This window comes from Saimiri boliviensis, chromosome 11, assembly GCF_048565385.1.
Source record: "Saimiri boliviensis isolate mSaiBol1 chromosome 11, mSaiBol1.pri, whole genome shotgun sequence".
In the NCBI taxonomy this organism is placed as follows: domain Eukaryota; kingdom Metazoa; phylum Chordata; class Mammalia; order Primates; family Cebidae; genus Saimiri; species Saimiri boliviensis.
Genome location: NC_133459.1, coordinates 8,567,785 through 8,591,494, shown reverse-complemented (window position 1 = coordinate 8,591,494; position 23,710 = coordinate 8,567,785). Strand labels below are relative to the sequence as shown.

The window sequence follows — 23,710 nt, the reverse complement described above, 5'->3', positions numbered from 1 at the left end:
GCGGCAGGGGAGCGGTGCGGCAGACATCCGAGGGCAGCTGGGACCCCCTGACTCAGCCGGTGGGTGAGTCAGGCCCCCTGCAGGCCACCCTGGACCCCCCGAGCGGGGGTTTCCCCAAGATGAGCCACCGGAAGTCACGCTAGACCTTGGACGGGCAGACAGAGGCTGGGAGGAGTTCTGGGTGCAGAGCCCCCAACCTGGTAAGTACAATGACCCCGGGGCTAGCCCACCAAAGAGACTTTTCAAAGGGCGAACGAGCTTCAGCGGTTCCTCCACCCTCATTCCCCACGCGTAGGAGCCCTCCTCTGCCCCCTCCCCCCGTCCTGCAATCGTGCCCCTGGGTAAGACTTCCGTTATCTCCAGCATGGATGGAATGAAAGTCAGGCTCAAACACAAGCTCCCCATCAACAATGGAACCAATGATCGGCTGGGGGTTCAAATTGGGGATGTCAGGCACGGGCGTCTCTGGAGCCCAGAGAAAAATCCAAGGTTCTTTGAAATGGCAAAAGCCCCAAAAAGTCACTTTCCTGTATTGCAAATGCCCTGACAGATTCTAAAAAGATAGAGACTGTAAATCAATTGTTTGGGGAAGAATGAAACGAGTTAATACAGGCACATGGAAAATCTCTAGAACAGTACCTGGCATGCTTAGTCAGTATTGACTCTCACACAGGGATAACAGACACAGGAGATCAAGTCACTTGCCCCAGGTCACACAACTAGTTAGTGGCAGAGGTGGAGGAAAATCCAGTCTCTGATTCTTTGTTCACAGCTCAGGTACCTTAAGTCCTTTTGGAAATTGAGAATATAAATAATTTAGTGGATAAATAAATGAATTTTGCCACTGTTAAATACCAAAGTAGACTGGGCACAGTGGCTCACACCTGTAATCCCAGCACTTTGGGAAGCCAGGGCGGGAGAATCACTTGAGCCTAGTGTTCAAGACCAGCCTGGGCTACATAGTGAGACTATCTCTAATTTAAAAAGAAAAGAAAAATCAGAGTAAATTAAGGTAGGTATGGTGGCTCACAGCTGTAATCTCAGCACTTCGGGAGGCCGAGGCGGGAGGATCATTTAAGGCCAGGATTTTAAGACCAACCTGGACAAAATAGCAAGACCTCGTCTCTACTAAAAAAAAAAAAAAAAAAACAAAAAACAAAAAATTAGCTTGGCATGGTGGTGTTTGCCTGTAGTCCTAGCTAGTTAGAAGGCAGAGGGAGAAGAACAAGGATTGTTTGGCCCAGGAGTTTAAGGCTGCAGTGAGCTATGATAAAGCCACTGCACTCCAGCCTGGGTGACAGAGCAAGACCCTGTCTCAAAAAAATGAAACAAAAATTCAGAGTAAATAGAGAAATTAGATTCCTGCCCCTCTTCTTGCTACTAAGAGAACCAATCTTCTTGTTAAATCCCCAAACACAGGCAGGAAACCAAATGAGCCTCTGCTCTCACTCATTGGAGACTTTGTTCCCTTCAAGGAGCCTGAGAAGAGGGGAGAGTATTTGCTGCATCAGTCACTCCTCCCTCTCCTGACACTTTGTAGTGAAGTGACACTTCATTCGCTGTGAATGAAATCTCAGCTTCTCCCAGATGCTCACCAATCTCCCAGCCCCCAACCTTGCTGGAATTCTGCTATTCTCTAACTCAGATTGGCATTCAGCATTTCTAGATGTGGTCAGATAAGACACCACAGCTGAGTGGGGTCAAGCCCAGGAAGAATGAAGTCAGAAAAAAATAAAATGCAAAGCCGGGAACGCTGAAGGCGCCTGTAGTCGCAGACTCACAGCTGAGGCAGGAGGATCGCTTGAGTTTGAGGCTGCAGTCTGCTGTGATAGCACCTGGGAACAGCCACTGCACTCTAGCCTGGGCAATATAGTGAGATCCTCATCTCTTAAAAACAAATTTTAAGTATAACTGCCGGATACAGTGGCTCATGCCTATAATCCCAGCACTCTGGGAGGCCAAAGAGGATGGATCACCTGAGGTCAGGAGTTGGAGATTGGCCTGGCCAATATGGTGAAACCCCATCTCTGCTAAAAATTTAAGAATTAGCCAGGTGTGGTGGTGCATGCCGGTGATACCAGCCACTCGGGATGCTGAGGCATGAGAATTGCTTGAACCTGGGAGGTAGAGGCGGCAATGAGTCCACATTGAGCCACTGCATTCCAGCCTGGGCAACAGAGTGAGACTGTCTCAAAAATATATATATGTAACCACATACACACACAAAAAAGTTATGTATTTTTTAAAAATTCTATTAGAATAATTAGAATAAACGGGAGGGCCCAGCCTGGCCAAGATGGTGAAAACCCCAGCTCTGCTAAAAATACAAAAATTAGCCTGGCATGGTGGCAGGTGCCTGTAATCCAGCTACTCGGGATGCTGAAGCAGAGAATTGCTTGAACCTGGGAGGCGGAGGTTGCGGTGAGCCAAGATCAGGCCTCTGCACTCCAGCCTGGACAACCCAGCAAGACTGTCTCAAAAACAAAAACCAAAAAACAAAACCAAAAAACAAAAAAGCACAGGAGGTCTCTGAAAAACAATCCTCAAAGGAGAGAGCTTCCATATTCGACCCTTGATATTTTTATTATCAAAGCACAAGGACGAGGGACCCAATTTCATGAGGCCCCTGCTCTCGTGCCATCCTTACATATTTTCATTTATCTCGAGACTCTCACCCTCCGTAACTCAAAAAGTGGCTCATCTGTAGTTAAAAAGCAAAGTTAATTAGCATCTGGCACTTCCTTCTTCCTCAATTCTCCAAGCTTAGATTAAACGTCTGTCTTAATTGAGGCTTCCTGAGTTTGTGACCTGGGGCAGGAGTTGAGGAGGTGGGGATATAAGCAGAGAAAAAAAAAAGTTTGGGTTTGCCCTCCTCATTCTTTTTTTCATTTCTCTCTTTCTTTCCTTTTTTTTTTTGACAAGGTCTCTCTCTGTGGCCCAGGCTAGAGTGCAGTGTCGAAATCACGGGGGCTTGACCTCCTGGACTCATGTCATCCTCCCACCTCAGCCTCCCGAGTTGTGTGCCACCATGTCCAACTAATTTTTAGCTTTTGTAGAGGTGAGGCCTTACTATGTTGCCCAGGCTGGTCTCAAACTCCTAGGCTCCAGCCCGCCTCGGCCTCACAAAGTGTGGGGATTACAGATGTGAGCCATCACACCCAGCTGCATTGCTTTTTTCTTTTCTTTTTTTTTTGAGATGGAGTCTGCCTCTTGTCACCCAGGCTAGAGTGCAGCGATATGATCTCAGCTCGCTGCAACCTTTGCCTCTGGGGTTCAAGTGATTCTCGTCTCAGCCTCCCAAGTAGCTGGGACCCACCACCATGACTGGCTAATTTTTGTATTTTCAGTACTGACTCCTGACGTCAAGTGATCCGCCTGCCTCAGCTTTCCACAGTGCCGGGATCACAGGTGACAGCCAAAAAGCATGTGCGGCTCATGGTTGCAGGGAATCCTCTCGTTGAGAGATGGCCTGTGTGTCCTCTCCTCTTAAATCTGAGTGGTCTTGTCACTGCCAAGAGCAAATGGCAGCAGAGAGCTGAGGCCATAGGAAGCCATGTAGCTTCCTCCTTGGTGTGAAATGCTTGCTCTTGGAATTCAGAGCGTGAAGCTGCCACACTGTTAAACAGCCGGAAAAGCCACAAAGAGACACCATGTGTCGGCACTCAAGTTGACAGTCCCACCTGAGCCCAACCTTTGAATCGTCCCACCTAGGTACCAGATGTGAGTGAAGAAACTTCCAGATGATTCCAGCCCCCACCTGTTCAAGTTGTTACCAACCCCCTGAGAGTCTTCCCAGCTGACCCCAGATATGGAGCAGAGCCAGGCGGTCCTGCTGAGCTCTGTTGGAATTCTTGGCCCCCGGAACTGTGAGTGTCACAGTGTTGCTTTACGCCGCTGAGCCTGGGGTAGCTTGTTATGCAGCAAGAGATCCCTAGAACTCTGAAGAGCTCATTAAATCCTCAAAGCAACCCCAGGAAATAGTTACGATAGTCATCTTCATGAGGAAACTGAGGCTGAAGCTGTGCGGGAAGCAACAGAGCAGGAATCAGAACCCACCTGGAACCACCACCTAAAACTGCTTCTGACACCAAGTCCTCCCACTGCTATAATGCACAAGGCTCATTTATTTATTTATTTATTTTTACTTTTTTGGACAGGGTCTCACTTTGTCACCCAGGCTGGAGGGCAGTGGCGCCATCTCGGGGAGATCCAGCCAAACAAACAAAGGCCCAGGGCCCAATCCCAGTGGGGAAAGCATTTGACATGTCCCACCATGACACTGGGTCACCCGTGTGATGGGTCACACCATCTAACAGAAATCACCAGAGAGATCTCCTTTCCCAGGGCCCGGCAAGAGTGGCCTGAGGGGCAGGGTTCGTTCTCACTAGAATGGACATACATTGTTACGTATTTAAAAGCCCAGTGGTGGCTCATGTCTGTAATCCCAGCACTTTGGGAGGCCTAGGAGGGCGGATCTCTTGATGTCAGGAGTTCAAGACCAGCATGACCCACATGGTGAAACCCCATCTCTACTAAAAATACAAAAATTGGTTAGGTGTGGTGGTGAGTGCCTGTAATCCCAACTACTCAGGAGGCTGAGGCAGGAGAATCACTTGAACCCAGGTGTCAGCCACTGTGCCCAGCCCAGATTCTTTCTTACTTCGGTAAATCCGTATTTTACAAACTTTTAACAACTTGTATGGATTCCATATAATTAAAAACATACAGTATGCATGAATAAACACATTTATAAAACATACAGCGTATTAAAAATAAATTTAAAAAATAGAGAATAGAAAAAAAGTACAGCATATAAAAAACATCCACATGCATAATCTGGAAGCTCATGGCCTATAATTCCCAGATGAGGGCTGCTGCAATTTTTTGTTTTTTTTTTTTTAGACGGGGTCTCACTTTGTCACTCAGGCTGGAGTGCAGTGGTGGGACCTTGGTTCAACACAGCCTTGGCCACCCTGGTTCAAGCGATCCTCCTGCCTCGGCCCCCAAGTAGCTGGGGCTAAGACATATGCCACCACACCTGGCTAATTTTTTTATTTTGGTAGAGATAGGGTTTCTCCACGTTGACCAGGCTGGTTTTAAACTCTTTTTTTTTTTTTTTTTTTTTTTGAGGAGGACTTTCGCTCTTGTTACCCAGGCTGGAGTGCAATGGCGCGATCTCGGCTCACTGCAACCTCCGCCTCCTGGGTTCAGGCAATTCTCCTGCCTCAGCCTCCTGAGTAGCTGGGATTACAGGCACGTGCCACCATGCCCAGCTAATTTTTTGTATTTTTAGTAGAGACGGGATTTCACCATGTTGACCAGGATGGTCTCGATCTCTTGACCTCGTGATCCACCCGCCTCAGCCTCCCAAAGTGCTGGGATTACAGGCTTGAGCCACCGCGCCCGGCCATGGTTTTGAACTCTTGACCTCAAGTAATCCACCCGCCTCAGCCTCCCAAAGTGCTGGGATTACAGGTCTGAGCCACTGCTCCCCACTAGCTGCTGCAATCTTAAGATGGCCACATAATTAACATCTGTTAAAACTACAGGTCCCACTTCTCTTCTGTCCTGACCTCAACCTAATCACGCAGAAACACCTTACCCCCCACCGACACACACATGGCAGTCACCCCGTCAAGTGTCAGCTATGCAGCAGCTCACCTGGAGTCAGCAGCTCCTGAGGTCAGTCTCCTGGGGTCAGCTCTGCAGCTGGTCCCCTGCCCAGGCACTCAGCACTCGGGCCCTCCTTCCCCACTGTCAGCTTGCGGGGGGCAGGGGGGTCCTATTCTCACGAGATTTGCAGACAACCCTGTAAGCTCTGGGCCAAAGAGAAAGAAGTCCTGGGGATGACATCGAGGGTCTGGACACTTCATCCCACCAGTCTTTGTCCCAGTCACATTCCCTCCTTGGCAGAGGCCCATGCCACTGCTTCCTGCTCTGGGCCACTCCTGCCCCTGGGAGCCTCTGGCATCAGTTCAGACTCGGTCCCACAGCACAGCCTCTTCAGCTTTCATCAGGCTCATCCTCAGGGCCACAGCAGGCAGCCCCCCAGGACTGGGCACCTGATGTCCATTTTCTCATTCAGCATCATGACACACCCTGACGGCAGGCATTCAATTTTATGAATGAGGAAAGTGGGGCTAAAGGAGGTGACAGGGAGGGCAGTGGACTGGGGCCGATTCTGGAGCCTGCTCTTACCATGTACCACACTGCCTCTCTCTCCCAGGCCAGTGCACGGGAGCCAGATGGTGTCAACTGCCAGCTCAAGGACACTGAAGTCAGCTTCCCAAAAGAGGCCCAGGGGTTGGGCAAGGAGGCCATTGAGACTGCAGAGGCCAGGCCTTGCTTGCCCTGGCATAGGGGAGAATGACCCCCAGGCAGACTAGGGAAGGGCCAGGCACCAGGAGCTTCATCCTCCTGCTCTCTCTCACTGTAGAGGATCAGAGCCCAAAAAGCCAACTCCATCACACACAAGGACCTTCAATAACAAAACTAGGCTGGGCGCGGTGGCTTATGCACTTCAGGAGGCTGAAGCGGGAGGATCACTTGAGCCCAGGAGTTTGAGACCAGCCTGGGCTACATAGCAAGACCCCATATCTACAAAAAAAATTTTTAAATGAGCTTGGTGTGGTGGTGCATATCGTAGTCCTAGCTGCTCAGGAGACAAGAGGCAGAAGGATCGCTTGAGCCCAGGAGTTGGAGGCTGCAGTAAACTATGATCACACCACTGCATTCCAGCCTGAGTGACAGAACGAGACCCTGTCTCTAAAAAAAGAAAAAAAACAAACAAGGAACTCTGCCTGGGAGCCCAACTAAGTCCTGGGAAGGTGGGGACGGGGGAGGGAACAAGTGACAAAGAGCCAGGAAGCCCCTCCTGTATAGCCGCCTGATTCCCACAGGCCTCCTGAGTCCGCCTCCCTGGGATATGGACTCCCCTCCCCCAACTAAGGACTTCTTCTGGGAACTAGCCCGCCTGTGGAGGCAGCATGGTGCAGGGGTTAGGAACAGCCTCTGCCACTTTCTGGGTGGGTAAGACTTAGGTAAGTTACTTCCCCTTTCTGTGCCTCAGTTTCCCCATCTGTAAAGTGGGACTCACAGTAGTACTTACCACACAGAGTTGTCATAAGGCTAATTAGCTTAGTATTTTTTTTAGACAAGGTCTCACTCTGCTGCCCAGGCTGGAGTACAGTGGCGCAATCTCAGCTCACTGTAACCTTTGCCTCCCAGTCTCAAGCGATCCTCCCACCTCAGCCTCTGGGACCACAGGTGCACACCATCATACCTGGCTAATTTTTGTATTTTTCTGTAGAGATGGGGTTTTGCCATGACGCCCAGACTAGTCTCAAACTTGTGAGTTCAAGCAATCCGCCCACCTCAGCTTTCCAAAGTGCTAGGATTACAGGCATGAGCCACGGTGTGTTTTCTTCTTTCTCTCTCTCTCTTTCTCTCTCTCTTTTGAGACAGAGTCTTGCTCTGTTGCCCAGGATGGAATGTGGTGATGTAATCTCAGCTCACTGCAACCTCTGCCTCCCAGGTTCAAGTGATTCTCCCACCTCATTCTCCCAAGTAGCTGGGATTATAGGCACCTGCTGCCATGCCAGGCTAATTTTTGTATTTTTAGTAGAGATGGGGTTTCACCATATTGGTCAGGCTGGTCTCGAACTCCTGACCTCAAGTGATCCACCCGACTCAGCCTCCCAAAGTGCTGGTTGACAGGCATTGAGCCACTGCACCCAGCCAAGCTATCTTCTAAGTGCCCAGTACACTGCCTGGCACAGGGTACATACCACAAAAGTGTTTGTTGTTAATGTTATTAGATACAGATATGACGAGCTATGTTTATGAAAATGGCAACTTTGAGCTGGTGAATGGCAAAGCTCCTAAATACAAATGCTGCTGAGGGAACCCACGGGAAAAGAAACTGTTTACATGAGGCCTCCCTTCTAGAGCATGTGCTCATTTTCAGAGCCAGGGCCTCCCCTAGTCTAGGTGGGATTTCTAAACGGAACCTGCCTCTGGCCCAGGCTCTGTGATTCCTACATCTTACCCTGACTCCCACCTGGCAGAATCAGGGGAGAATGGCACGCTCCATGCCCTTGCCAAACAACCTGGCCAATGGCCTCTGCGTGCTGACCACCTCCCCCGCCAGGTGCCATGGAGTTGGGCTCTCCCTCCTGTCTCTGCATTCCCACAGAGCTCGCCATGCCTGCTCCCATCGGATACCAGTTGTTTACCTGTGTCACCACAGAATGTAATTCTTACATAAGAGGGTGCACCTGGCTGTGCGCGGCAGTTCACACCTGTAATCCCAGCACTTTGGGAGACCGAGGCGGGTGGATCATGAGGTCAGATGGTCAAGACCAGCCTGGCCAACATGGTGAAACCCCATCTCTACTAAAAATACAAAAAAAAAATTGTCATGGTGGTGCATGCTTGTAATCCCAGCTACTCAGGAGGCTGAGGCAGGAGAATCGCTTGAACCTGGGAGACAGAGGCTGCAGTGAGCCAAGGCTGTGCCATTTTACTCCAGTCTGGGGGACAGCGAGACTCCGTCTCAAAAAAAAAATAATAATAATAATGGCAGAAGGATTTTAAAAAGTGGATTAAGGCCGGGCGCGGTGGCTCAAGCCTGTAATCCCAGCACTTTGGAAGGCTGAGGCGGGTGGATCACGAGGTCAAGAGATCGAGACCATCGTGGTCAACATGGTGAAACTCCATCTCTACTAAAAATACAAAAAATTAGCTGGGCATGGTGGTGCGTGCCTGTAATTCCAGCTATACGGGAGGCTGAGGCAGGAGAATTGCCTGAACCCGGGAGGTGGAGGTTGTGGTGAGCCGAGATCGCGCCATTGCACTCCAGCCTGGGTAACAAGAGCGAAACTCTGTCTCAAAAAAAAAAAAAAAAAAAAGTGGATTATACGTTGCATATATGCCTTATACAGGAAGATGAACTGATGGCCTACTCAAATATAAGCCCTTGGCCAGGCAGCAGATCAGTGAACCAATGGACATGGACATGTTTTAAGGGGAAATAAAATATTTATTGGGAAGGGATTAAAAACAGTAGCTGGCATCCACAGCAGCTTCTCCAGGTCAGTGGTGCTGGAGAGGTATATAGGACTGTATGGCCAGCCACGGAAAAAAAATAAAATGTTTAGATTTGAGGTAATGCATTTTAATAATTCTCTACCTAAACCAAAGTAGTTACTCAACCACCAAATCACATCGGATAAAGGGCTATTAAACTATTCATTTCTCCCCGAGGCATGGTGGCTCACAGCCGTAATCCCAGTACTTTGGGAGGCCAAAGTGGGAAGACTGCTTGAGCCCAGGAGTTGGAGACCAGCCTGGGCAACACAGCAAGGCTGGTGTTTTTGTGTCTGTGCAACAATACAAGAAATAAAAACATTGGCCGGGCATGGCGGTGTGCACTTAGGAGCCACTCAGGAGGCTAAGGCGGGAGGATTGCTTGAGCTCAGGAGTTCAAGGCTGCAGTGAGCCATGACGGCACCACTGCAGTCCAGCCTAAGAGACGGAGCGAGAGACCCTGTCTCTAAAAATAAATAAACTCTCATCCTAAGTGTGTCTAATGGTTCATCATCCGCTTTGGCCCTAACCCACATTTTTAAAACTCTGGTTGGAGTCACCGTGCTGGGAGGAGCGGAAGCCATAGAAAGACATAAACATCTTCCCAGAGCACCCATTTGACTCTAAATTAGGGGAAAATATGCTTTATAGCAAAATAAACATGGATATATCATGGAATCGAATGTAAAATTAACATTCACATTAAAAATAGAAGTTGAAGCTTCAAAGCGAGGTCACAGTTGGGGTGGGTGGCTGCAAGCTGGGGCTGCACATCCCGTCTCTTCTGGCTGGTGGGAAAGTGGGAGAAGCAGGGCCCATCAGGGTCAAGGTTATGCCAGCTGCCGGCCATCTCCAACCCATTCCCCTGGGAACCCGCAGCATGAGGGCTCCTGGGGTGCTGCCTTCTGAGCCTCACAGGTGACACCAGAATCCACTGCTGTGGCCAAGGTCACCTGAGGGCAGATCTCACTGCAGGTGGCCATACCTTCCAGTCCAGGTCCCTGGAGCGGGGCCAGGGGCTGCTCTTGCCACCATCCTAGGAGAGGAAGGAAATGGCCTGGTCAAGATCTCACTTCCAAAAGTGTTTGCCTCAGATACCCAAGCTCCTTCTTACCTTGAAAGGCTAGGAAACACTGACAAGGCCACATGCAGTGGCTCATGTCTGTAATCCCAGCACTTTGGGAGGCCGAGGCGGGAGGATCTCTTGAGCCCAGGAGTTCAAGAGCAGCCTGGGCAATATAGCCAAATGGGATGTTTGTTGACACGTGCTCTGTGCATTCCATCTGAGTCATTCATGGGAAGATCCAGCAAGGTAATGGATGAATAAAGCTTACTATACCCTGCAATCCTCAAGAACTCAGGACAGGAACACCTGTCATTAAAATCCACTCTGAGCCAGGCTGAGCCGTCCTCACCTATAGTCCCAGTTACTTGAGAGGCTGAGGTGTGAGGATCCTTTGCACTCAGGAGTCCAAGACCAGCCTGAACAGGCCGAGCCTAGCAGCTCATACCTCTAATCCCAGCACTTTGGAAGGCCAAGGTGGGTGGATCTCTTGGACCCCGGAGTTTGAGACCAGTCTGGGCAACATGGTGAAACCCTGTCTTCCACTGAAATACAAAACTTCCTGGGTTGTGGTGGCATGCGCCTGTACTTCCGGCTACTTGGGAGGCTGCGGTGGGAGGATCCCTTGAGCCCAGGAGGTCAAGGATTTCATGGGACATCATTGCACCTCTGCACTCTAGCCTGGGCAACAAAGTGAGATGTCATCTCATAAAAAGAAGCCTGGGGCCGGGCGCGGTGGCTCAAGCCTATAATTCCAGCACTTTGGGAGGCCGAGGCGGGTGGATCACAAGGTTGAGAGATCGAGACCAACCTGGTCAACATGGTGAAACCCGTCTCTACTAAAAATACAAAAAATTAGCTGGGCGTGGTGGCGCGTGCCTATAATCCCAGCCTCCCAAGGAGGCTGAGGCAGGAGAATTGCCTGAACCCAGGAGGCGGAGGTTGCAGTGAGCCGAGATCGCGCCATTGCACTCCGGCCTGGGTAACGAGAGCGAAACTCTGTCTCAAAAAAAAAAAAAGAAGCCTGGACAGTAGAGTGAGACCCCAGTTCCTAAATAAATAAATTTTTAGGCCAGAGGCAGTGGCTCCTGCCTGTACTCCCAGCACTTTGGGAGGCTGAGGCGGGCAGATTGCTTGAGGCAAGACGTTTGAGACCAGCCTGGCTAACATGGTAAAACTCTGTCTCTACCAAAAATACAAAAATTAGCCGGGTGTGGTGGCGGGTGCCTGTGGTCCCAGCCTACATCGGAGGCTAAAGCATGAGAATCGCGTGAACCAGGGAGGCGGAGGCTGCAGTGAGCCGAGATCAGGCCACTGCACTCCAGCCTGGGTGACAGAGAGAGACTCTGTCTCAAAAAAAAAAAAAAAAAAAAAAATTGTCTTTTTAAAATCCATTCCCTACCCCAGCGTGGGCCTCAAAGATTCATTCATCCATGGTAAAAACTGCAACTTTTTGGATATTCATAACCTGGTCCAGGTGTTTTATTATTTCCAATCTTTACCACATCTCTTTGACAATCCAGTCAAAGAAGTATTGTCATCCTAATTCTCAAATAAGAACCCAGAGATTTAAATAACTTGTCAAGGTCACCTACATGTTAAGTGTCAAAGCCAAGATATGAAGTCTCTAATTCTCAAGCTCTTGCTTTTGATGGTAATCTGCAGCTATCTTTTTATTCATTTTCAAAACACAGTCCCACTGGAGAAATGAAGCCATTTACATCTTAGGAAATGATCACATATTAGATGTGCTGCACTCAATTTAAAAATGAACCACACATCATCACTGGTTTCCAAATGACAGCAGATGGGCTGTGTTATTCAAATACTCATCACACCACACAAGAGGGAAAAAAAGATTCATGACCTGATCATGGCTCCTGGATGACTGAAACCATCAGAACAGGGGTTGTGGGAGTTGTGGTCTGGGAGTACGTCCTTTCCTTGGCTCTGAATATGAGGAACATTTTTTGGTGGTTTTGTTTTGTTTTTGTTGTTGAGACAGTTTCGCTCTTTTTGCCCAGGCTGGAGTGCAATGGCGTGATCTCGGCTCACTGCAACTTCTGTCTCCCGGATTCAAGCAATTCCCCTGCCTCAGCCTCCTGAGTAGTTGGGATTACAGGCACACCCTACCACGCCCAGCTACTTATTGTATTTTTTTTTTTTTTTTTTTTTTTGAGACGGAGTTTCGCTCTTGTTACCCAGGCTGGAGTGCAATGGCGCGATCTCGGCTCACCGCAACCTCCGCCTCCTGGGTTCAGGCAATTCTCCTGCCTCAGCCTCCTGAGTAGCTGGGATTACAGGCACACGCCACCATGCCCAGCTAATTTTTTGTATTTTTAGTAGAGACGGGGTTTCACCATGTTGACCAGGATGGTCTCGATCTCTTGACCTCGTGATCCGCCCGCCTCGGCCTCCCAAAGTGCTGGGATTACAGGCTTGAGCCACCGCGCCCGGCCTACTTATTGTATTTTTTTAGTAGAGACAGGGTTTCACCATATCGACCAGGATGGTCTCAATCTGTTAACCTTGTGATCCGCTCACCTTGGCCTCCTAAAGTGCTGGGATTACAGGCGTCAGCCACCGTGCCCGGCTGCATTTTTTGTTCTTTAGATGGAGTTTTGCTCTTGTTGCTCAGGCTGGAGTGCAATGGCGGAATCTCAGCTCACTGAAACCTCTGCTTCCCGGGTTCAAGCGATTCTCCTGCCTCAGCCTCCCAAGTAGCTGGGATTACAGGCATGCACCACCATGCCTGGCTAATTTTTGTATTTTTAGTAGAGATGGGGTTTCACCATGTTGGCCAGGCTAGTCTCAAACTCCTGACCTCCCGTGATCCACCCGCCTCGGCCTCCCAAAGTCCTGAGATTACAGGTGTGAGCCATCGCGCCTGGCCTACATTAATATATAAAGAAGAATGAGGGGGAAGGATGGAGAGGGGTGAGGGATAACAGTCTATGCATTGGGTACAGTGTACACTGCTTGGGTGACAGGTATGCCAGATCTCAGAAATCACCACTAAAGAACTTGCCCATATAACCAAAAAACACCTGTACCCCAAAAACTATTGAAATAAAAATGAAGTCTTTGCCAAACCAAAAAATAAGAAGAACAGCTAATATTTAGAGTATCAACTATGTGGTAGGTGATGTTCATTATCAAATTTATCTTATTAATCCTTCAGACAAACCTAGGAATGGGTCCCATTAAGACAAGGAAATAGAGGATCAGAGAAGTTAAGTAGGCTACTCAAAGTCACACGGCTTTGAGTAGAAGAGCTATGGAAGTGGAAGAGCTACGGTTTGAATCTGAATCCATCCAACTCTAGAGTTCATGGGTTTAACTACTGCATTACTGAATGTAAAGATGTATCCAACTCCAGGAGGGTTGGTTCACTGGACCACTGAGAAAGTGCAAACCTCATCCTATACATCCAGCCAGCAAAGAGAAAGAAAGCTACTTAAACTCATTAGCAGTAAAAGAAATAGGTTTCAGGCCAGACGTGGTGGCTCACTCCTGTAATCCTAGCACTGTGGGAGGCCAAGGTGGGAGGATCACTTGAGCCCAGGAGTTCCAGACCATCCTGGGCAACAAGGCAAAACCCTGTCTTTACAAAAAAATACAAAAATTAGTCGGGCATGGTGACAGCACCTGTAGTCACAGCCACTCAGAAGGCTAAGGTGGGAGGATCACCTGAGCCCAGGAGGTCGAGGATGCAGTGAGCTGTGATTACACCAGTGTACTCCAGCGTGGGCAAGAGTGAGACCCTATCTCAAAAAAAAAAAAAAAAAAAAAAAGATACATTTTAAATAATTACCTTCTGAGCCTATTAGCAAAACATTCTCTCAATATTATTCAATGCTGGCAAGGATGTTACGAAACTATTATATGTCCCTGAGATAAATTGGTCACCAGGCTGGAGTTCAATGGCGTGATCATCACCCTTGGCAACCTTGAATTCCTGGACTCAAGCGATACTCTCACCTTAGTTTCCCAAGTAGCTGGGACTAAAAAAAAAAAAAAAAAAATGGTGGCACGGTGGCTCACACCTGTAATCCTAACACTTTGGGAGGCCGAGGCAGGCAGATCATGAGGTCAAGAGTTCAAGACCAGCCTGACCAACATGATGAAACCGTCTCTACTAAAATTACAAAAATTGGCCGGGCTCAGTGGCTCATGCCTGTAATCTGAGCACTTTGGGAGGCCAAGGCAGGCGGATCACCTGAAGTCAGGAGTTTGAGACCAGCCTGGCCAGCATGGTGAAACCCCACCTCTACTAAAAATACAAAAAATTAGCCAGTCGTGGTGGTGGGCGCCTGTAATCCTGGCTACTCCAGAGGCTGAGGCAGGAGAATTGCTTGAACCCTGGAGGTGGAGGTTGCAGTGAGCTGAGATCACACGACTGCACTCCAGCCTGGGTGACAGAGTGAGATTCTGTCTCAGAGTGGGGAGAAAAAAAGAATGAAGGGGTTTATAGGATGATGAAAGTTGGAATGTTTAAACAGGCTTTATCTAAAGAAGTTGTGGCCGGGCTCGGTGGCTCATGCTTGTAATCCCAGCACTTTGAGAGGCCAAGGCAGGCAGATCACGAGGTCAAGAGATCATGACCATTCTGGCCAACATAGTGAAACCCCATCTCTACTAAAAATACAAAAATTAGCTGGGCATGGTGGCGCATGCCTGTAGTCCCAGCTACTTGGGAGGCTGAGGCAGGAGAATCACTTGAACCCGGGAGGCAGAGGTTGCAGTGAGCCGAGACTGCACCAGTGCACTCCAGCCTGGCAGCAGAGTGAGACTTCATCTCAAAAAAAAAAAGAAGTTGTATCTCCTTTACCTAAATATTTTATGAGAATGGATATTATGTCTGGCTGGGGAACATTTTTCCTGTCTACTATTGGAAAATAGAAAGCATGTAACTCCCCTCCTGAAGCAGCGACAGCCACACCGAGCCCACGCGGTGTAGCGTAGAAGCTGGAGTGCTGGCATGATCAAATTGTTTGATAGCCTGGTGCAGAATGTAAACTCAAGCTATGGCAAGAGCTTGTGCGCGCCTCCCAGAGATGACAACCAGGACTTTGGACCACAGAATTTCCACTTGAGGAGCATTTACTACCTTGCCATGGGGTATTAGCCAAAGCTACCCCATGACTGATATGACTGAAGAACAGGAAATCAGGAAATACTTTTTTTCAGGGTTTTTTTTTTTTTTTTTGGACAGGCTCTCGCTCTGTTACTCAGGCTGAAATGCAGTAGTGCAATCATGGCTCACTGTAGCCTTGACCTCCAGGGCTCAGGCAATCTTCCTGCCTCAGCCTCCCAAGTAGCTGGGATCACAGGCACATACCACCATACGCAGCTAATTGTTTTTCATTTTTTGTAGAGACAGGGTCTCACTTACGTTGCCCAGGCTGGTCTCGAACTCCTGGGCTCAAGCGATCTTCCCATCTTGGCCTCCCAATATGCTAGGATTATAGGTGTGAGCTGCCACACCCAGCCAGAAGGACATAAAATAATCTATCAGACTAAAATACCCACAACATCTTGGGTGATGTCAAGGAAACACTAACAGGGATGGTAGCGCCCAGAAGAGTTCCATAACAAAACAGAAGTCATTCATACAGGCTGGTATTACCTGGGAAAGGCAAAGAGAAGACACTTCAATGAGCAGGGAGCCTCTTTTCACTAGCACTCACTCGGGAACTATGATGAGCGGCTGGATTCTCTACTGCCCAACAAACAGCTCTCACCTGATCAGCCAAGAGCTGCCGGGTTGGTGGCTAGCAGTTCCAAGGTGAACAACGCCTCGTTTAGAAAGATGCTGATCTGAGGCCGGGGCGGTACTCACTCCTGTAATCCTACCACTTTGGGAGGCCAAGGTGGGTGGATCTCACGAGGTTAGGAGTTTGAGACCAGCCTGACCAACATGGAGAAACCCTGTCTCTACTAAAAATACATAATTAGCTGGGCATGATGGCACGTGCCTATAATCCCAGCTACTCAGGAGGCTGAGGCAGGAGAATCGCTTGAACCCAAGAGGCAAAGGTTGTAGTGAGCTGAGATTGTGCCATTGCACTGCAGTCTGGGAACAAGAGTGAAACCCTATGACAAAAAAAAAAAAAAAAAAAAAAAAGATGCTAATCTGATCAAAGACAGTAAAAACAAATCAGCTCCATGGGCTGAACTGCATGCCGTTTTCCCAGCAGTGATGGGAGAATTGAACAGTGATAAAACCCCCGTATCTGTCCAGGGGGTTGGGTGCCAGTTTACCCTCCTCCTGTGGGTAGTGGCCAACAGCCTGGCTGTACATTTGCAAAGGAGGATAATGGAAACCTGACCTATTAAATGGATATTTCTTTGGGACACAGGCCTATAGAAAATGAGGGGTAGGCCAGGTGCTGTGGCTCACGCCTATAATCCCAGCACATTGGGAGGCTGAGGCAGGTGGATCACCTGAGGTCAGGAGTTTGAGACCAGCCTGGCCAACATGGTGAAACTCTGTCTCTACTAAAAATATAAAAATTATCTTATGATAAGACATACAGAAGAGAAAAAAAAAGAAAAGAAAAAAAAATTAGCCCAGTGTGGTGGTGCCTGCCTGTAATCCCAGCTACTTGGGAGGCTGAAGCAGGAGAACAGCTTGAACCCAGGAGATGGAGGTTTCAGTGAGCTGAGATCGTGCCACTGACTCCAGCCTGGTGACAGAGTGAGACTCCGTCTCAAAAAGAAAAAGAAAAAAAGAAATGAGGCCGGGCGTGGTGGCTCACACCTGTAATCCCAGCACTTTGGGAGGCTGAGGCGGGTGGATCACCTGAGGTCAGGAATTGGAGACCAGCTTGGCCAACATGATGAAATCCTGTCTCTACTAAAAATATGTAAATTAGCTGTGTGTGGCCAGGCATGGTGGCTCAAGTCTGTAATCCCAGCACTTTGGGAGACCGAGGCGGGTAGATTACTTGAGATCAGGAGTTCAAGACCAGCCTGTCCAACATGGTGAAACCCCATCTCTACTAAAAATACTAAAATTAGCTGGATGTGGTGGCACATGCCTGTAGTCCCATGTACTCAGAAGTCTGAGGCAGGAGAATCACTCAAACCCGGGAGGTGGAGGTTGCAGTGAGTCAAGATTGTGCCATTGCACCACAGCCTGGGTGACAGAGCATCCATCTCAAAAAAAAAAAAAAAGAGGAAAAAAAATCTTGAATGGAAAGCCAAGTCTCACCATGTAGGAAATGAAAGGGATAAATACAAGGAAGAAATAACTGAAGCGATGCAAGGATAAAAGTCATCCTATATACAAACGTTCCTTAAAATTGCTAAAATGGCCTGGGCGCGGTGGCTCAAGCCTGTAATCCCAGCACTTTGGGAGGCCGAGGCGGGTGGATCACGAGGTCAAGAGATCGAGACCATCCTGGTCAACATGGTGAAACCCCGTCTCTACTAAAAATACCAAAAAATTAGCTGGGCGTGGTGGCACGTGCCTGTAATCCCAGCTACTCAGGAGGCTGAGGCAGGAGAATTGCCTGAACCCAGGAGGCGGAGGTTGCGGTGAGCCGAGATTGCGCCATTGCACTCCATCCAGCCTGGGTAACAGGAGCGAAACTCCGTCTCAACAAAAAAAAAAAAAACTGCTAAAATGGAGAAAAGAGAAAAGTAGAACTGCCTGCGGCTGTCTGAAGTGGGGAGAGTAAGGCCTGAACCACCAGCTCACCTGCCTTCCCGCCTGTGTCCCACACTCAGCCTGGGAGGCACCAAGGAGTGTCCCCATGGGCTATTCCTCTGTTTTCCTGGTGGATCTGGGGAAGAAGGGTGGGGAGGCTGATGGTATGACTACAATTCTTGCCAAGGGAGGGGCACCCTGGTGTAATGACTGTAATGTTTTCTTTCTTCCCAATACAGCTCGATGGCACTTACACTGCCACTAAAAAGGACGCGTCGGTTATGAAGCAACGTGGAAAAATGCTGATGAGCCAATGTTAAGTGACAAAGCAAACTACAAAAGCACATGCCTAGCTGCTCACAAAAATTAAACACCGAATGACCAAATGATCCAGCAATTTGGGTATATACGTGAACGAAGTGAAACAGACTTCAACAGATGTTTGTTTGTACACCCATGTTCATAGTATCGTTATTCACAAGAGCCATCAAGTGGGAGCAACACAGTGTCCATCAGTGAGTGGAACAAAAGAACATGGTCCTGGCTGCTCCCGGTGGCTCCCGCCTGTAATCCCAGCACTTTGGGAGGCCGAGGCAAACAGATCACTTGAGGTCAGGAGTTCAAGACCAGCCCGTCCAACATGGCGAAACCCCATCTCTACTAAAAAAAATTATAAAAGCTGGGCACGGTGGCTCACGCCTGTAATTCTAGCACTTTGGGAGGCCGAGGTGGGTGGATCACCTGAGGTCAGGAGTTCAAGACCAGCTTGGCCATCATGGTGAAACCCCATCTTTATTAAAAAAAAAAAAAAATTACAAAAATTAGCTGGGCGTGGTGGCACACACCTATAATTCCAGCTACTCAGGAGGCTGTGGCAGGAGAATTGCTTGAATCCGGGAGGCGGAGGTTGCAGTGAGCTGAGATCACGCCATTGCACTCTGCCTGGATGACAGAGTGAGACTCCATCTCAAAAAAAAAAAAAAAAAAAAAAAAAATTCCCCACATGGATTAAGCTTCAAGAAAGCTTGCTAAATTAATGAAGCCAGTCATAAAAAGACAAACGGTGTCGGATTCCACTCATGTGTAGTACCTAGAGTTGTCAAAAGCTTAGAGACAGCAGAATGGCTGCCAGGGCTGGGAGGAAAGGGGAGTTAGTGTTTAAGGGGAAAAGAATTTCAATTTTGCAACAGGAAAAAAATGTCTGGGGGTGGGCAGTGGTGATGGTTGCACAATAGTGTGAACGTACTAAATCCCACAGAACTGCACTCTTAAAATGCTTAAAATGGTAAATTTTATGTTATGTTTTACTATTAAAACATAAAAATTGAGATAAAAAAGCATATCCCTACTAATTACAACTAAATTATTATTATTTTATTTTACTTATTTTTTTGAGCCAGAGTCTGGCTCTGTCACCCAGGCTGGAGTGCAGTGGCGCGATCTTGGCTCACAGCAACCTCCACCTCCTGAGTTCAAGTGATTCTCCTGCCCTCAGCCTCCTGAGTAGCTGGTATTACAGGCATGCACCACCACGCCTGGCTAATTTTTGTATTTTTAGTAGAGATGGGGTTTCACCATGTGGGTCAGGCTGGTCTCGAACTCCTGACCTCGTGATTCACCCGCCTGGGCCTCCCAAAGTGTTGGGATTACAGGCGTGAGCCAACGCACCCGGCCACAACTAAATTATTTTTTATTTTAAGTTCTGGGATACACGTACAGGATGTGCAGGTTTGCTCGACAGGTAAACGTGTGCCATGGTGGTCTGCTGCACCTATCAACCCATCACCTAGGTATTAAGCCCTCATGCATTAGCTATTTATCCTGATGCTCTCCCTCCCCCTGCCTACCCCCACAAACCCCAGTGTGTGTTGTTCCCCTCCCTGTGTCCACGTGTTCTTGTAATTACAACTAAGTTAAAATGTATGTCCAAGAGAAGTTAATGGAAAGGATACCCAAATGGGCAACTGCTGTGTTGGGCTAGGGATGACGATAAATGGCTTCTGTTTCTAATCCACTCCACACCAGGTCCTTTGAAGATTTCATGGATTGCTGTGTGCCTGGCACTTTACACAGGACAATATACGAAATCCTCAAGCCTGACAGGTAGGTATTGCTATCCCAGTGTTACAACTGGACTCCGAGGCTCTCCCGGGTTACAAGATTTGCCTAAGGTCACCCAGGAGAGAAAAAGTGGCTGGGTGGCTGGGCCCAGCACTTTGGGAGGCCGAGGTGGGTGGATCACCTGAGGTCAGGGGTGTGAGACCAGCCTGGCCAACATGGCGAAACCCTGGCTCTACTAAAAATACAAAAATCAGCTGGGCATGGGGATATGTGCCTATAATCCCAGCTACTTGGGAGGCTGAGGCAGGAGAATCACTTGAACCTGGGAGGTGGAGGGTGCAGTGAGCTGAGATCGTACCACTGCACTCCAGCTTGGGTGAGAGAGTGAGACTCCACCTGAAAAAAAAAAAAACAAAAAAACATGTGGCTGGGAAAAACCCAGTTCAGCTGACTCCAAAGACAGTACATTTTCTTCCATGCGGCAATCCCCCTAAAACCACCACCTCACTCGGCCCTACCCTCACCTGGACTTAAAAGACTTTTTTTTTTTTTTTTTACAGGGTCTCGCTCTGTCACCCAGGCTGGAGTGTAGTGTTGAAGCCATAGCTCACTGCAGCCTTAAACTCTTGGACTCAAGTAATCCTCCCACCTTAGTCTCCCACACAGCTGGGGCTACAGGCATGCATCATCATGCCCAGCTAATTTATTTTTATTTTTTGCAGAGATGGGGGGTCTCACTGTATTTCCCAGGCTGGTCTCAAACTCCTGGGCTCAAGCGATCCTCCTTCCTTAGCCTCCCAAAGCATTAGGAATACAGCCATGAGCCACCACCATGCCCAGCCATATATGATTTTCCAAAGTTTCAAAAACAAGGCTGATCAGGCTTCCCTATTGATAAGAAAGCACTTCTTCCAGATTTCATGACCAGCACAGAACAGAGCAATGTCCCACAGTGGCTGATGCAAGAGGTGGGCACAGCCCTTCCGGAGGGCCCTGGAGCCCCTCACCCCAATCATTCTTCCATGTCCTTACCTACCTCTCCTACAAATGTCAATGATGAAGGGGGCTCTCAAAACCCTCCCTGTGCCATCAGCCCCATACCATATCCGTGGTGTAAGAGGTGGGGACACAACAGTGTGTGTGTCCCCAGCTGGGCCCTCCCCCTACCTCTGCTGCCAGACAAAAGTTCAAAATATGAGGGGCTAGCTGGTCTCAGTGGCTCATGCCTATAATCCCAGCACTTGGGGAGGCCGAGGCAGGCGGATCACCTGAGGTCGCGAGTTCGAGACCAGCCTGACCAACACGGAGAAACCCCGTCTCTACTAAAAATACAAAATTAGCCGAGTGTGGTGGCGTATACCTATAATCCCAGCTACTCAGGCTGCTGAGGCAGGAGAATCGCTTAAGTCCAGGAAGCGGAGGTTGCAGCGAGCCGAGATCAGCCATGGTACTCCAGCCTGGGTGACAAAAGCAAAATTCCATCTCAAACAAACAAACAAACAAAAATGTGAGGGGCTGTGTGACCTCAGAGAGAGAGAGTAGCGCTGGGCTGGGAGTGGGCTGGGAGAGCAGCGGCTGTAGTTGAAGATAAATAGGGAGGAATTTGTCAGGGAGGGAAAGTAAGACAAGCCTTTCGCCTCCACCTCTGAACTCCAGAAGTTTTCTGTTCCTGGGATGAGGTTTATATACTGTCTTTGGAGTCAGCTGAACCATGAGGTTGGGGGTAGGGTGGGGACTGCCAGTTGATAAAAGTTGGGGAACAGGAAGCAGGAAGGAGGCTGGGGTCAATGGTGCAGCAGAGACCACAGGGACTCAAGTAACTCAGGGGAAAGTGGCAGAACAGGGCAGCTTCCCTGCAATGACAGGAGCACTCCCACCTTCCCCAGAAAATATATAAAAGACATTCCTGTTTATCTGCTGCAAGCTGAATGGTGGCCCCCACAAGATAGGTCTTAACCCCCAGGACCTGGGCATTATTTGGAAAAATAATAATGTAGAAAATGGGTCTTTGCAGATATAAGTGAGTTAAAGATCCTGGAATGATCACTACCTGAATTATCCGGGAGAGCCCCAAATCCAAGGACAAGTGCGCTTATAAGAGACAGACAGAGACCCAGACACACGGAGGAGATGTCCTTGTGAAGACAGAGGCAGAGATAATGATACAGCTACAGGCCAAGATATGCTGGAACCCCAGAAGGAAGAGCCAAGAAAGACTCTCCCCACAGCCCCCGGAGGGAGGAAAGCCCTGCTGACGCCTTAATTTTTAACTTCTGGCCTCCAGAACTGTGAGAGAATACATTTCTTTTTTTGTCTGAGTTGGAGTCTCGCTCTGTCACCCAGGCTGGAATGCAGTGGTGTGATCTCAGCTCACTGCAACCTCCGCTTCCCAGGTTCAAGCGATTCTCCCTGTGAGAGAATACATTTCTGTTTTCTTTTCTTTATTCTTCTTTTACTAGAGATGGGTCTCACTCTGTCTCCCAGGCTGGAGTGCAATAGCGCGATCTCAGCTCACTGCAAGCGCCATCTCCTGGGTTCAAGTGATTCTCCTGCCTCAGCCTCCCAAATAGCTGGGACCACAGGTGTATGCCACTATAATTTTTGTATTTTTAGTAGAGATGTAGTTTCACCACATTCGCCAGGATGGTCTCAAACTCCTGACCTCAGGTGAGTCGCCCACCTTAGCCTCCCAAAGAGCTGGAATTACAGGCATGAGCCACTTTGCCTGGCTAATTTCTGGTTTTTTGTTGTTTTTTCTAGTGACAGGATCTTGCAATGTTGCCCAGGTTGTAGTGCCATGGCTATTCACAGGCTCAATCATGGCTCACTGCAGCCTCCAACTCCTAGGCACGAGTGATCCTCCCACCTTAGCCTCCCAAGTACCTGAAACTATATGCATACATGTTTCTGTTGTTTCTTTTTTTTCCTTTTTTTTGATACGGAGTCTTGCTCTGTTGCCAGGTTGGAGTGTAGTGGCACAGTCTCGGCTCACTGCAACCTCCACCTCCCGGGTTCAAGTGATTCTTCCGCCTCAGCCTCCCAAGTAGCAGGGACTACAGGTGCAAGCCAAACACCCGGCTAATTTTTGTATTTTTAGTAGAGATGGGGTTTCACCATGTTGGCCAGGATGGTCTTGATCTCTTGACCTCGTGATTCACCCGCCTTGGCCTCCCAAAGTGCTGGGATGTTTCTGTTGTTTTTAAGCCAAAAAGTTTGAGGTCATTTGTTATAGTAGCTACAGGAGGTTACCACAGGTTGGGCATTCCAAATCTGAAATCTAAAACATTCCCAAATCTAAAATTTTTGAGTGCTATCATGCTCAAATACAAAGCTCCTTGGAGCATTTCAGATGTCAGATTTTTGGATGTGGGACGCTCAGTGGGTAAGCATATAATGCAAATATTCCAAAATCCAGCACATTTCTGGTTCCAAGCATGTTGGATAAGGGATTCTTGACCTGTACACCATCCCTCCAGGACCAAAAATCCCAAACAGGTCCATCCCTTTCTGCATCTCCTCCCCCCACCTCACTCCTGGCACCCCCACTGTCCCAGCATTTTCTCTAAGTGGAAGCACTTTCCCCCAATATGAGTGAAACAGAAGCCAACTGAAATACCACTTTAGAAATGCCACACCCTTCACTCTGATCACTCTCCCTGCGCTCTGAATTTAATAGGAAGGCCAGGCATGGTGGCTCACACCTGTAATCCCAGCACTTTGGGAGGCCGAGTCAGGCAGATCATCTGAGGTCAGGAGTTCGAGACCAGCAGCAACATGGTGAAACCCCATGTCTACCAAAAATACAAAAATTAGCTGGGCCTGGTGGCAGGCACCTGTAATCTCAG

The 23,710-nt window shown here is 48.7% G+C and overlaps 1 protein-coding gene and 1 long non-coding RNA gene across 12 annotated transcripts in view; one reads left to right on the top strand and one right to left on the bottom strand.

The window, feature by feature from the left end:
* Positions 1 to 22,157, top strand: LOC141580206 (uncharacterized). Its single transcript, XR_012512314.1, has 4 exons — positions 1 to 200; positions 18,044 to 18,319; positions 19,830 to 19,907; positions 21,880 to 22,157. It is a non-coding gene; the product is annotated as an uncharacterized LOC141580206 (long non-coding RNA).
* The window catches only part of PIK3CD (phosphatidylinositol-4,5-bisphosphate 3-kinase catalytic subunit delta), a 108,433-nt gene that overhangs the window by 48,821 nt on the left and 35,902 nt on the right, over positions 1 to 23,710 (bottom strand). For 2 of the 11 annotated variants that reach the window (XM_074380035.1, XM_074380034.1), the window contains exon 2: positions 10,073 to 10,123. The exons of the other annotated variants lie outside the window; for them this stretch is intronic. The gene's annotated coding sequence lies outside the window, so the exon portion shown is untranslated. The remainder of the gene's footprint in view (positions 1 to 10,072; positions 10,124 to 23,710) is intronic. 11 annotated transcript variants of the gene reach the window in all.